This window comes from Garra rufa, chromosome 9 (assembly GCF_049309525.1).
Source record: "Garra rufa chromosome 9, GarRuf1.0, whole genome shotgun sequence".
NCBI lineage: Eukaryota > Metazoa > Chordata > Actinopteri > Cypriniformes > Cyprinidae > Garra > Garra rufa.
In genome coordinates this window covers 3,893,678-3,906,968 of record NC_133369.1, presented here as the reverse complement: position 1 = coordinate 3,906,968, position 13,291 = coordinate 3,893,678, and the positions used below count along the sequence as shown (strand labels likewise).

Genomic DNA, 13,291 nt, shown 5'->3' with positions numbered 1-13,291 from the left:
GAAGTGTTACCATTAAAACTTTGTATTTCAACATGAAATAAATCAGGACACAAAAGAAAACAGTCATTTTATATGGAGTTTTGTACATAATGAGTAGTTTATGAACAAAACACCCCTCTAGATGTTTTCCTCATCACTGGAGCGACTCGGATCGAAGGCTGCCCTTTACTCTCAGCACCATCCATCATCATACTGACACATCCTGCGGTGAACTCCGATATTTCTCCTCTTTGATGAGTCTGAAGTTGAGGGTGTGTTTCTGTCAGATTCAGAAATTGATTTGTTTACCTCCGCTTCTGAGTGTTCTTACTGTGCAATCATGTCGGCTTAATGACATTAATCAGGCCAAATCAGAGAGTCGAGATCTGGAGTGGCGTCCTGATGAAGCACTCATGATGAGCGCTTACACCATGCTGCACAAATGCGGTGTCAATGTCTCTGGGGCTTTGTGGAGCAGAGGTTTGTTTTTATGGCCAATTTACTTTAAGGTCTGAACTGCAGTGATCTTAAAATAGTCACCGGTGAAGCACTTAAGACTGCGCACAGGACCATTTAACCTTTTTGAATCATTTGCATATGTTCATATTGCAAGTGCTAAAACCGGTACCATGTTTTGTTTCATTCCAGTGAAGTAAAACATTTACAAAAAATCACAAAATGTACATTTGTCTGTCAAAAATAGCCGAAACCCAGTCCTAGACAGCATTTTAAGGGTTATATTTTAAGACACTTCTCCTCTGACAGTGGCACTGCTTCTAAAAAAATCATCTGATTAAAATACTTCACACTGCTTTTCTTTCATTTTCCGGCGGTGTCGTTCCACTTTCTTTCTTTTTATGTCTCTCGTTCTCCCTGAAGAAGGAAGATGTGGCTCAGTCAGACATGTGGCGACCCTTTTAACTTTGTCCAGGTTTTTCTTCTTCCTCTGTCCTTTAAGGGAGGTTAATTATGGGTAGTGTTCTGCATGACTAGAGAGTAAAGAGAGACGCAGTGTGGACTGATAATCCCTCAGGCTTATCCTGATACACGACTCACTACCACTACCACACACTCTCCAGAGACATGGAATACATCTATCTAACAATTAGAACAATTCATTCATCGTTCTATCTGTCCATCCATCCATCTATCCATCCATCCATCCATCCACCCACCATTCTATCATTCCATCATTCCATCCATCCATCCATCATTTTATCATTCCATCCATCCATCCATCCATCCATCCATCCATCATTCCATCTATCCATCATTCTGTTCCATCCATCATTTATCCATCAATCATTCTATCGTTCCATCCATCATTTTATCATTTCCATCCATCCATCATTCTGTCATTCCATCATTTCATCTATCCATCCGTCCATCTATCATTCTCTCATTCCATCCATCCATCATTCTGTTGTTCCATCCATCCATCATCATTCTGCCATTCAATCATCAATCATTCCATCCATCCATCATTCTATCATTCCATCCTTCCATCCATCCATCTGTCTATCCTTCATTATGTCGTTCCATACATCCATCCTTCCATCATTGTATCGTTCCATCCATCGAACCTTCCATCCATCCATCTGTCTATCCATCATTCTTTCATTCCATACATCATCCTTCCATCATTGTATCGTTCCATTTATACATCCATTCACCCATCATTCATCTATCCATCATTCCATCAAGCCCTCCATCCATCATTCTGTCTTCCATTCATACTTCTGTAACCAAGGTTACCAGAGAGTAACAGAGGAAGAAAACTAATTTATAAATTTTAAGTGGAAATCTAATAATACATAAAGTATTAAAACATATTTAAAATAAGTTTATTTCTAAAAGAAAATCTTAATTTTATGTAAACACATACTATTAATTGGTTGTATATGTGGCCAATAGTCAGCCGTCTTTGATTTAAGAAGGACCAATGAGAGCGCTGAATGCGGCACGGCAGAGAAATTGATATCCGGGTTTCGCACATGGAATGCACGCAGAGTTAGCAGCAGCTCGCTTAACAATTGCATCGATTTATGTGGAGAACGGTTTTTGCTTTATTTTTGCATTTGATTCCTGAAGAGAATATTTTCATTTTGCTTCATGAGAAATTGAGAAAGAGAAACGATCTCCTAGAGGAACTTTGATAAAGGATATTGTAAGTAAAGTGACAAACTTTATTTTGTAATACTCATAAAAGCAAATTAGTAATGTAATCGAGTGAAACACATTCTATTTCATGAATATCAAAAGATATGCTGATATTTATGTACTTTATAAGCATCAGAGAAATGCTTAAGTGTTTACAGGATGTATTTTTGATTAAAAAGGAGAAAGAAACGGATTTAAAGGAGACGAGGTGCCTTCTGGAAATTTCTGTATTTAACGATCTCCTTGGTAAGTCAACTGACTTATTACTAGTTACAAATCAAATTGTTATTATTGTTTAAGAAGGGAAATAGGAGGAATTAAATCTGTGAGTATGATTTATGTATGTGAAACTGTGTAAAGCTGTATTTGGAAAGTAGAAAAACAGTCACAGACATGTTACATATAAAGAAAATATTCTTTATTTGAAGGATTCATTTACATATATTCAAGTTGTGTTTAAAATGTGTATATGTACAACGATTAGTTTATTTTCATGAGTTTATTTTGATACAATGTTATTGACTGTTGTTACAATGAAGATATTCATTATTGTTTTATGACCTTGTTTGTTCAAGGTCAGGTTTTTTGTTGTGGTTTTGTCCTTCCATGAGTCGATCCTCTGTCGAAGTCTGTATCTTGGATCTGTCCCGACCTTCTGTTGGTGCTTAGGAGGGTTTGGACTGGCGAGCCCCCTGGATTCCGTTCTTGGATAGTCTGTGAAAAAAGACCACTTAGTGAACTCTGCGAAGGGTAGGAAATCGAATGACTTTTCTTCTGTTTTTTCTTTCTTCTTGGATGAAGACATTCTTTCCTCGTGACGGATAAACTCTATGGACAATTCAAAATCTGGTTTTCTGAGAGACTGGACAATTTAAGGTTGAAATAGGGAAACTTTGTTTTATTGAAAATTCAAATTGTCAAATTGTTGAGTTACAACTGAAATTGTAATTTTATTTATTTTTTGATTTTATGCTGTTTGTTTTTTGTTGGTTCATTTAAAGGAACAAATAGTGAGTTAATAACTTACCTTGCTGGGAAAAAGAAACCAAAGATAGGTTTTTAAAACCTAAAACAAAGACAAAAAGAAAATTAAGTGCCTGAAAATTTGTAAACATATTGTTTTTCATTGTCACTGTTCTAAATGTTGAACAACTTACCAAGTGTGGTCTGTGCAAATACAATTCGCTTGTTAAATCAAAATCTTCCGAGTCAGATCTGATCACTGTTGTTGTGGCATCTTTCTCAGCAGCGAATCTATTTTCTTCTGAAACGCTGGTCCGGGTATTTCATAGAGTAAGCGCTACAAAAAGTTGGCGAGCCAGCCAGGAGATTGTTTGCCTGACAACAACAGTGATTTCTTGATACGACAAATCAAAGACAACTCTTATTGTGAAACAAGTTATCCAAGTGTTAACATTATGGATATAGTTAAAAACGAAAACGTGAATGTTTCCAATGCTGTCATAGTTGGTGGCATAACATTGAGTGAATCTGACCAAAACCTAGAAGCATGGCTTGTGCGGTATGGCAGTATTAGTCGTACTCTACTTATAGATGATCCAACATCTGAATTTCATAGGCAGGCTATAATAGAGTTTGCGCATAGTTCTGCAATGGAAAATCTGAAGCCTCTGTTGCCCTTAAGTATTGTTAGCACTTCAGATGCTGATGTCATATTCACTGTGCGTGCCCTGAGTAGTGTATACTCACCTGTAGCTAAAGATGATGCTACTAAGAGTTATTTGGCAGAGCTGGAAGCCATTGCTAAAGCTACTGGCAAATCTTTTCAAGAAGTGCTTCAAGAGGAGTTAGTAAAGATGAGGTCAGTTAGCCCTACCACTGAACAGCTGCCTAGCTTGAGCGAGAGACAAGGATTTCTTGCAGCAGACTCCCAAACTCGGGGACTCAGCACTGCCAGTTCGGTACATGACCGTGGGTCACCTGCCACGTCACATAGAATGGGAGAAAGTAGAGATGCAGTTCTTTCACCTGACGTTTCTCCATCGTTGGGTGATAACCTGAAAAAACCCCAAAACCTGTCCAAGGAGAATGAGATTAATTCTGTATCTGATAGTAGTGGAATTAACCATCCTACAGCTACGGGGGTGTCACGTCCAGTTCTGACCATGGATATGATAGATCCTCCAGGTGTGCAGAGAGTTGTGGTTGAGCATGTCGTGAGAACAAGTGATGTGACAGCCCAGCATACCACTTTGCGTCTAAGATCTTTCTCAGGGAAAATTCCACGTCCACCAAATGAGCCAGACTTTGAAACATGGAGAGCAAATGTGAGATTCCTTCTGGATGATCCATCTGTTTCGGACTTGTCTCGTACAAGAAGAATCCTAGACAGCTTACTTCCACCTGCTGCTGACGTAATCAAACATGTTAGCCCACAGTCATCACCCTCTGTGTATTTAGAGTTGCTAGAATCAGTGTATGGATCAGTGGAGGATGGAGAAGAGTTGCTGGCGAAGTTCATGACGATGCTGCAGAATCAGGGAGAAAAGCCTTCCAGCTACCTGCATCGATTACAAGTGATGTTGAGTGCAGCAGTAAGGAGGGGTGGTATTGCAGAGAGTGAGCGTGATCGCTGTTTGTTAAAGCAGTTCTGCCGTGGGTGCTGGGATAATGGCTTAATTGCCAACCTTCAGCTAGAAAGAAGAAAGATTAACCCACCATCATTTGCGGAACTAGTAGTGTCTGTCAGAACAGAAGAAGACAGACAAGCTTCAAAAGAGGATCGGATGAGAAGTTATTTTGGGGTGGCTAAACAAGGTCTAGCTTCTTCCAAGCCACGAGCTGCCACTCATCAGTTGTCCGCTCACTCACCTGATGCAATCGTTGGAGCAGTCACTGAAACAGATTCCATGAGAAAGCAAATCTCAGAAATTCATGCCCAACTTGCCTCTATGCAACCACTGACTCACCAGAAGTGCCAGCCCACTTGTTCCAAAGCTATGGAGGTGACTTCACTAAAAAAAGAACTGACTGAACTGCGAGCTCAGATTCAAGCTGTGGAAGCTGCAGTTTCTCAGCAGGTTCCAAACAGAAACTCAGAGGTTGAGGAAATTGTTGAACTTACAAGACTTGTTGCAGAGTTAAAAGCCCAATTAACTGTCTCAGAATCACAGAAACATCCGTCAGGGAGAACATCTGAGTTCAGGAGTCCTTCTGCAATGTCACAGCCCAAGCAAGCTAGACATGAAGAAAGTAAATCAGTCGGAAGTGGTGGATTGACTTTAGCTCGACCTCGTCCAGGCTACTGCTTTCGATGTGGAGAGGACGGTCATATTTCTGTGAATTGTGAAAATGAACCAAATCCTTCCAAAGTAGAAACCAAACGATATCAGCTGAGAGAGAAACAAGCTCAGTGGGACCTGAAAAACCGAGGTGCGTCCCCACGGTTAAACTACAAACAGTCTCTGTAGCAGGGCTTACAGAAACTGAAGCAAGACCCACATGCCCTAACAAGCCTGAAAGAGTGTTTAACAAATGTTGTGATACAGTGAAGCAGGAAAAATTACCAAGAGGATTGGTTGGCCTGAAATGTACTGCCCAGCTGTTTGTTGAAGGAACTCCTGTGAATTGTTTGCTAGATACAGGTTCCCAGGTAACCACCATTCCACTTTCCTTTTATCAAGATCATCTCTCAAGTCACCCTCTGAAGTCGTTGGAGTCTTTACTGGAAGTAGAAGGAGCAAATGGGCAGTCAGTTCCCTACTTGGGCTATGTAGAACTCACTCTGACATTCCCCAAGGAATTCTTAGGAGTAAAAGCGGAAGTTCACACTTTAGCCCTAGTGGTCCCTGATTTGATACACGTTCCCCAAGTTCTTGTGGGAACCAACTCCCTCGATGCTCTTTATGCTAACCATGCTCAAGAAAACCCAGAGAACCTCAGTCCAGCTTTTAATGGGTATCGAGCGGTCCTAAAAATTCTGGATGTGAGACACAAACAGATGAACACTGAAGTCCTGGGATGTGTAATGTTGGCAGGAACTGCTTCTAAAGTTGTCTCAGCAGGAAGTGTAGCTGTTCTTGATGGAGTTGTTCATTTAAGTAGTTGTCCTACAGAAAACTTCACAACTTTAGAACAGCCAGTAATGTCGTCTATGCCAGGCGGATTATTGGTAGCCAGTGGTCTTTACACTTTGCCTGCTAAGCGCTCCTTTAGTTTACCTGTATTGGTGAGGAATGACACGCAGCATGACATAGCTGTCCCACCAAAAGCTGTGATTGCTGAAATGCATGCTATTCAGTGTGCAATTGAGACAAAGCCAGGACATGATGTTTCTCAGACTCAAACAAACTCTGACAGCTTGCAGATAAAGTTTGATTTTGGAAATTCCCCATTACCAGCAGAGTGGAAGAGCCGAATATCAGCTGTGTTGAACACAATGTCTGAGGTGTTTGCTTTACATGACATGGACTATGGGCACACGGATAAAGTAAAGCATCGCATCAGACTTAGTGATGAAACTCCCTTTAAACATCGCCCAAGGCCTATTCACCCACAGGACGTCGATGCTGTTCGCAAACACTTACAAGATCTGTTGGCTGCTGGAATTATTCGTGAATCTGAGTCCCCATTTGCGTCCCCTATAGTGGTAGTGAGGAAGAAGAATAATTCAGTGCGCCTGTGCATCGACTTCAGGAAACTTAATTCACAAACTATAAAGGACGCCTATGCGCTTCCCAATCTGGAGGAGGTGTTTTCTGTTTTAACTGGTTCGAAATGGTTCTCCGTCTTAGATCTGAAGTCGGGATACTACCAGATCGAGATGGAGGAAACAGATAAACACAAGACAGCTTTTGTATGCCCCCAAGGATTCTGGGAGTTTAATAGAATGCCACAAGGGATTACAAATGCTCCCAGTTCCTTTCAAAGGCTCATGGAGCGCTGTATGGGCGATCTGAACCGAAAAAAGGTGCTAGTTTTCATAGACGACCTTATAGTTTTTTCAGAAACCCTTGAAGAGCACGAACACCGACTAGTGCAGGTCCTCACACGTCTAAAAGAATATGGCTTGAAACTTTCGCCTGAAAAATGTAAATTTTTTCAGACATCAGTGCGATATTTGGGGCATATTGTTTCTGAGTATGGCGTGGAAACGGACCCAGACAAAATTGAGGCCATTAAAACCTGGCCAAGGCCACAGACTCTTAAAGAGCTGAAATCATTCTTGGGATTTGCCGGATATTACAGGAGGTTTGTTCAGGACTTCTCGAAAATAGTTAAGCCTCTCAACAACCTCACGGCAGGATATCCCCCACTTCGGAAGGGAAGAAAGAGTAAGGACACAAACCGACAATACTATGATCCAAAAGGGAAGCTGGGAGACAGATGGGATGTTTCTTGTCAGGAGGCGTTTGAAACAATTGTGGAGAAATTAACAACTGCTCCGGTTTTGGGATACGCTGACTCTAGATTGCCCTATATATTACATACGGACGCCAGCACTGTCGGCTTAGGCGCCGCATTGTATCAGGAACAGGACGGGCAGTTGAGGGTTCTTGCTTATGCTAGTCGTGGATTAAATAAGAGTGAAGCCCGATACCCGGCTCATAAGCTTGAGTTTTTGGCCCTCAAGTGGGCTATTACCACGAAGTTCAGCGACTATTTGTACGGGACTGAATTTACTGTTGTAACTGACAGTAATCCCTTAACTTATATCCTAACTTCTGCCAAATTGGACTCGACCAGTTATAGATGGCTGTCTGGGTTATCAACATACAATTTCAAGATCCAATATAGAGCAGGAGCCCAAAACCAGGATGCTGATGGGTTGTCCAGGCGCCCAAACGGTCAGCTGATGAATGATCTAGAGTCCCAAAAAGAACAGGAGAGAATAAAGCAATTCACTCTGAACCATCTAGCTGAAGTTGACAAACATTCGCCTGTGATCCTGCCAGAAGCAGTAAAGGCTGTGTGTGAGAAACATCAGGTTAGCCAGTCACAGGATGGACATTGTCCTGTTTGGATGACATTAGCAGAATCCTTGACGATGAATGCGGATGCATTACCTCAAGAATTCCGAGAAGAATTTGAACATGGCCTACCTGTGGTCCCTTACCTCTCTGAGGAAGATTTAGTAAACCGGCAACGAGCAGATCCCGAGTTGAAGGAAGTCCTGGAGTACCTAGAGTCTGGTGAAAAACCTCTTAGTAGGAAGAACCTGTCACCTACAATGTCTATGTGGATGAGACAGTGGAATAAACTTGAAGTGAAGAATGGAGTATTATATCGGAAAAGAATGGATCAAGGTAGAGAGTTGAGCCAACTTGTGTTACCCGAGGATCTTCGAGAGATGGTACTTACCAGTTTACATGACGACATGGGTCATTTAGGTCTGGAGCGAACTCTTGACCTCCTCCGTTCCAGGTTCTATTGGCCTAAAATGGCTGATGCTGTGGAGAGAAAAGTAAAAACCTGTGAACGTTGCATTCGGAGAAAATCTCCACCACAGAAAGCAGCTCCATTAGTGAACATAAAGACCAGCAGACCTCTGGAGCTGGTCTGTATGGACTACTTAACAGTAGAGCCAGACAATAGCAATACGAAGGATATATTGGTCATTACAGATCATTTTACAAGATATGCTATTGCAGTACCTACCAAGGACCAGAAGGCTCGAACAGTGGCCAGATGTCTCTGGGACCATTTCTTACTACACTACGGCTTCCCAGAAAAATTGCATAGTGATCAGGGCCCAGATTTCGAATCACGGACCATTCAAGAACTGTGCAAAGTCGCGGGTATCCGTAAGGTGAGAACGACGCCCTATCATCCGAGAGGGAACCCAGTAGAGAGGTTTAACAGGACCTTGCTGCAAATGCTGGGAACCCTGGAGAATGACAAGAAAGCCCACTGGAAGGAATTTGTTAAACCGCTTGTGCATGCTTACAATTGCACAAAAAATGATGCGACGGGGTACTCGCCTTACGAAATGATGTTTGGCCGACAACCTCGGTTACCCGTGGATCTCGCGTTTGGACTTCCAGTCAGTGACTCCTCTCATTCTCACTCGCAGTATGTAAAATCTCTCAAGGACCGGCTAGAGGAGAGCTACCGCCTTGCCAGTCGCAACGCTTTGAAGGTGGCTGGAAGAAATAAGAGGAGGTTTGATAGGAATGTAGTTGCCTCTGTTCTGGATGTAGGTGATCGAGTCCTAGTAAGGAATGTCCGGCTAAGAGGAAAACACAAAATAGCGGACAGATGGGAACCTAACGTCTATGTTGTGTTAAAGAAAAACAGTGGTATCCCCGTCTACACGGTTTGCCCGGAAGGAAAGGAAGGTCCGATGCGTACTTTGCATCGTGATTTGCTGTTGCCCTGTGGGTTTTTACCCAACACTGAGTTTTCAGATTCTGCCCAGCAGAAAGAACATCGTAGGCCAAGAACCCGAGCTCAGTCCAGAATTGAAAATGCTGCTGAAGAAGAGACTGTGCATTCTCAGTCTGAATCAGACAGTGAATCTGTTCACTTTGATGTACCTGGAGAGTCATTAGAGTTCACTACTAAAGTTATTCTGGAAGGGAGACCTACTCACCATTCAGAGAGTTCATTGGTTACAAGGAACTTACCTGAAGTTGTGTCCGAGAGTTCGCCATCTGTTGTCCTGGATCGGTTAAGGGAATCTGCACCTGCTGAAAGAAACTTAACCAGTATTGGGGTAGAGAGAAACTCACCTGAGATGTGTCATGGAGAACCGGATGCCTCTGGAGTTGAGCCTGAAAAGAATAGAGAAGATGAATTAGTACAAGTAATCTCAGAGCAAGAATGTAATGACTCAAGCGAGGTACCAGATGAGTCCTTTGAAGTGGTGAATGAAGTTGGACCTGATGCACATGTAGAGAACACCCATCCTCCATCACCCTCTGTCAGACATCTTCCAGACATTCCAACGGTGGCAGATGAGGCAGGGGATATGGAACCAAGACGCTCAAAAAGACAGAGTAGACCACCAGACAAGCTGCAGTATGCACGGTTGGGAAATCCATTGATTTCAGTCATTCAGTCTTTGTTGCAAGGCTTGAGCTCTGCACTATCAGAATCAGTAGATGAACATGATCATATTGCATATAACAATACTGGACCCAGTGTAGATTCACCTGTGTGACTCCCACGCACAGGGACGTGCTGTGATTTAGGAGGGGGAAGTGTAACCAAGGTTACCAGAGAGTAACAGAGGAAGAAAACTAATTTATAAATTTTAAGTGGAAATCTAATAATACATAAAGTATTAAAACATATTTAAAATAAGTTTATTTCTAAAAGAAAATCTTAATTTTATGTAAACACATACTATTAATTGGTTGTATATGTGGCCAATAGTCAGCCGTCTTTGATTTAAGAAGGACCAATGAGAGCGCTGAATGCGGCACGGCAGAGAAATTGATATCCGGGTTTCGCACATGGAATGCACGCAGAGTTAGCAGCAGCTCGCTTAACAATTGCATCGATTTATGTGGAGAACGGTTTTTGCTTTATTTTTGCATTTGATTCCTGAAGAGAATATTTTCATTTTGCTTCATGAGAAATTGAGAAAGAGAAACGATCTCCTAGAGGAACTTTGATAAAGGATATTGTAAGTAAAGTGACAAACTTTATTTTGTAATACTCATAAAAGCAAATTAGTAATGTAATCGAGTGAAACACATTCTATTTCATGAATATCAAAAGATATGCTGATATTTATGTACTTTATAAGCATCAGAGAAATGCTTAAGTGTTTACAGGATGTATTTTTGATTAAAAAGGAGAAAGAAACGGATTTAAAGGAGACGAGGTGCCTTCTGGAAATTTCTGTATTTAACGATCTCCTTGGTAAGTCAACTGACTTATTACTAGTTACAAATCAAATTGTTATTATTGTTTAAGAAGGGAAATAGGAGGAATTAAATCTGTGAGTATGATTTATGTATGTGAAACTGTGTAAAGCTGTATTTGGAAAGTAGAAAAACAGTCACAGACATGTTACATATAAAGAAAATATTCTTTATTTGAAGGATTCATTTACATATATTCAAGTTGTGTTTAAAATGTGTATATGTACAACGATTAGTTTATTTTCATGAGTTTATTTTGATACAATGTTATTGACTGTTGTTACAATGAAGATATTCATTATTGTTTTATGACCTTGTTTGTTCAAGGTCAGGTTTTTTGTTGTGGTTTTGTCCTTCCATGAGTCGATCCTCTGTCGAAGTCTGTATCTTGGATCTGTCCCGACCTTCTGTTGGTGCTTAGGAGGGTTTGGACTGGCGAGCCCCCTGGATTCCGTTCTTGGATAGTCTGTGAAAAAAGACCACTTAGTGAACTCTGCGAAGGGTAGGAAATCGAATGACTTTTCTTCTGTTTTTTCTTTCTTCTTGGATGAAGACATTCTTTCCTCGTGACGGATAAACTCTATGGACAATTCAAAATCTGGTTTTCTGAGAGACTGGACAATTTAAGGTTGAAATAGGGAAACTTTGTTTTATTGAAAATTCAAATTGTCAAATTGTTGAGTTACAACTGAAATTGTAATTTTATTTATTTTTTGATTTTATGCTGTTTGTTTTTTGTTGGTTCATTTAAAGGAACAAATAGTGAGTTAATAACTTACCTTGCTGGGAAAAAGAAACCAAAGATAGGTTTTTAAAACCTAAAACAAAGACAAAAAGAAAATTAAGTGCCTGAAAATTTGTAAACATATTGTTTTTCATTGTCACTGTTCTAAATGTTGAACAACTTACCAAGTGTGGTCTGTGCAAATACAATTCGCTTGTTAAATCAAAATCTTCCGAGTCAGATCTGATCACTGTTGTTGTGGCATCTTTCTCAGCAGCGAATCTATTTTCTTCTGAAACGCTGGTCCGGGTATTTCATAGAGTAAGCGCTACACTTCCATTACTATATGGTTCCATCCATCCATCTATCATTCCATCCATCATTGTCATTCCATGCATCCATCCATCTGTCCATCCATCATTCTTTCATTCTATCCATCTATCCATCATCAATCCATCCATCTATCATTCCATCCATCATTGTCATTCCATGCATCCATCCATCTTTCCATCCATCATTCTTTCATTCTATCCATCTATCCATCATCAATCCATCCATAATTCTATCATTCCATACATCCATCCTTCCATCATTGTATCATTCCATCCATACATCCACCCATTATCCATACATCCATCCATCATTCCATCAAGCCATCATTCTGTCTTCCATACATTCATCCTTCCATTACAATATCGTTCCATCCATCCATCTATCATTCCATTCATCATTCTGTCATTCCATGCATCCATCCATCATTCCATCTGTCCATCCATCATTCTATCGTTCTATCCATCTCTCCATCATCAATCCATCCATCCATCCACCCATCATCCATCCATCATTCCATCCATCCATCAAGCCATCATTCTATCATTCCATCCATCCATCAAGCCATCATTCCATACATCCATCCTTCCGTCATTGTATCATTCCATCTACCCATCATACATCATTCCATTTGTCCATCCATCATTCTATCGTTCTATCCATCTCTCCATCATCAATCCATCCATCATTCTATCATTCCATACATCCATCCTTCCATCATTGTATCATTCCATCCATCCATCCACCCATCATCCATCAATCATTCCATCCATCAATCCATCCATCATTCTATCATTCCATACATCCATCCTTCCATCATTGTATCATTCCATCCACCCATCATACATCATTCCATCCGTCCATCCATCATTCTTTTGTTCCATCTATCTAGTGTTCCATTTATCATTTTGTCATTCAGTGTATCTATCATTCTCTTTGTCCATCCATCTATCTATCTCTATCAATCAGTCCATCTTGCAGTGTTTTGGTTTTCATACATTATGCTGTGATTGTTTGAATCTCCTGTAGACCAGCATCACAAAAGACTCATTTGAGCATCAGTGGGAGGGTATGATTTCAAGGCTGCTGGATGAAACGATTCTACAGAGCTCAAGCCAGACCGCTCTCTTATAGATCCTTCTGTTTAAACCAAGCGCTCGTTAATCTGAGCCGACACCTCATCTCTTTGAAAACAAACATTACAGTGCTCAGGTTAATCAGGTCAACTTATCTAATAGATGTACATGAAAGGCTGCTTTGTCTTCCC

The 13,291-nt window shown here is 40.8% G+C and overlaps 2 long non-coding RNA genes across 2 annotated transcripts; one reads left to right on the top strand and one right to left on the bottom strand.

Moving 5' to 3' along the window:
- The first annotated feature begins 1,730 nt into the window (after positions 1-1,730).
- On the top strand, positions 1,731-3,384 carry LOC141343078 (uncharacterized). Its single transcript, XR_012356713.1, has 3 exons — positions 1,731-2,146; positions 2,319-2,385; positions 2,715-3,384. It is a non-coding gene; the product is annotated as an uncharacterized lncRNA (long non-coding RNA).
- Positions 2,536-4,119, bottom strand: LOC141343079 (uncharacterized). The gene is made up of 2 exons (XR_012356714.1): positions 3,297-4,119; positions 2,536-3,205 (listed from the first exon to the last, which is right to left on the bottom strand). It is a non-coding gene; the product is annotated as an uncharacterized lncRNA (long non-coding RNA).
- Between the last annotated feature and the right edge of the window lie 9,172 nt (positions 4,120-13,291).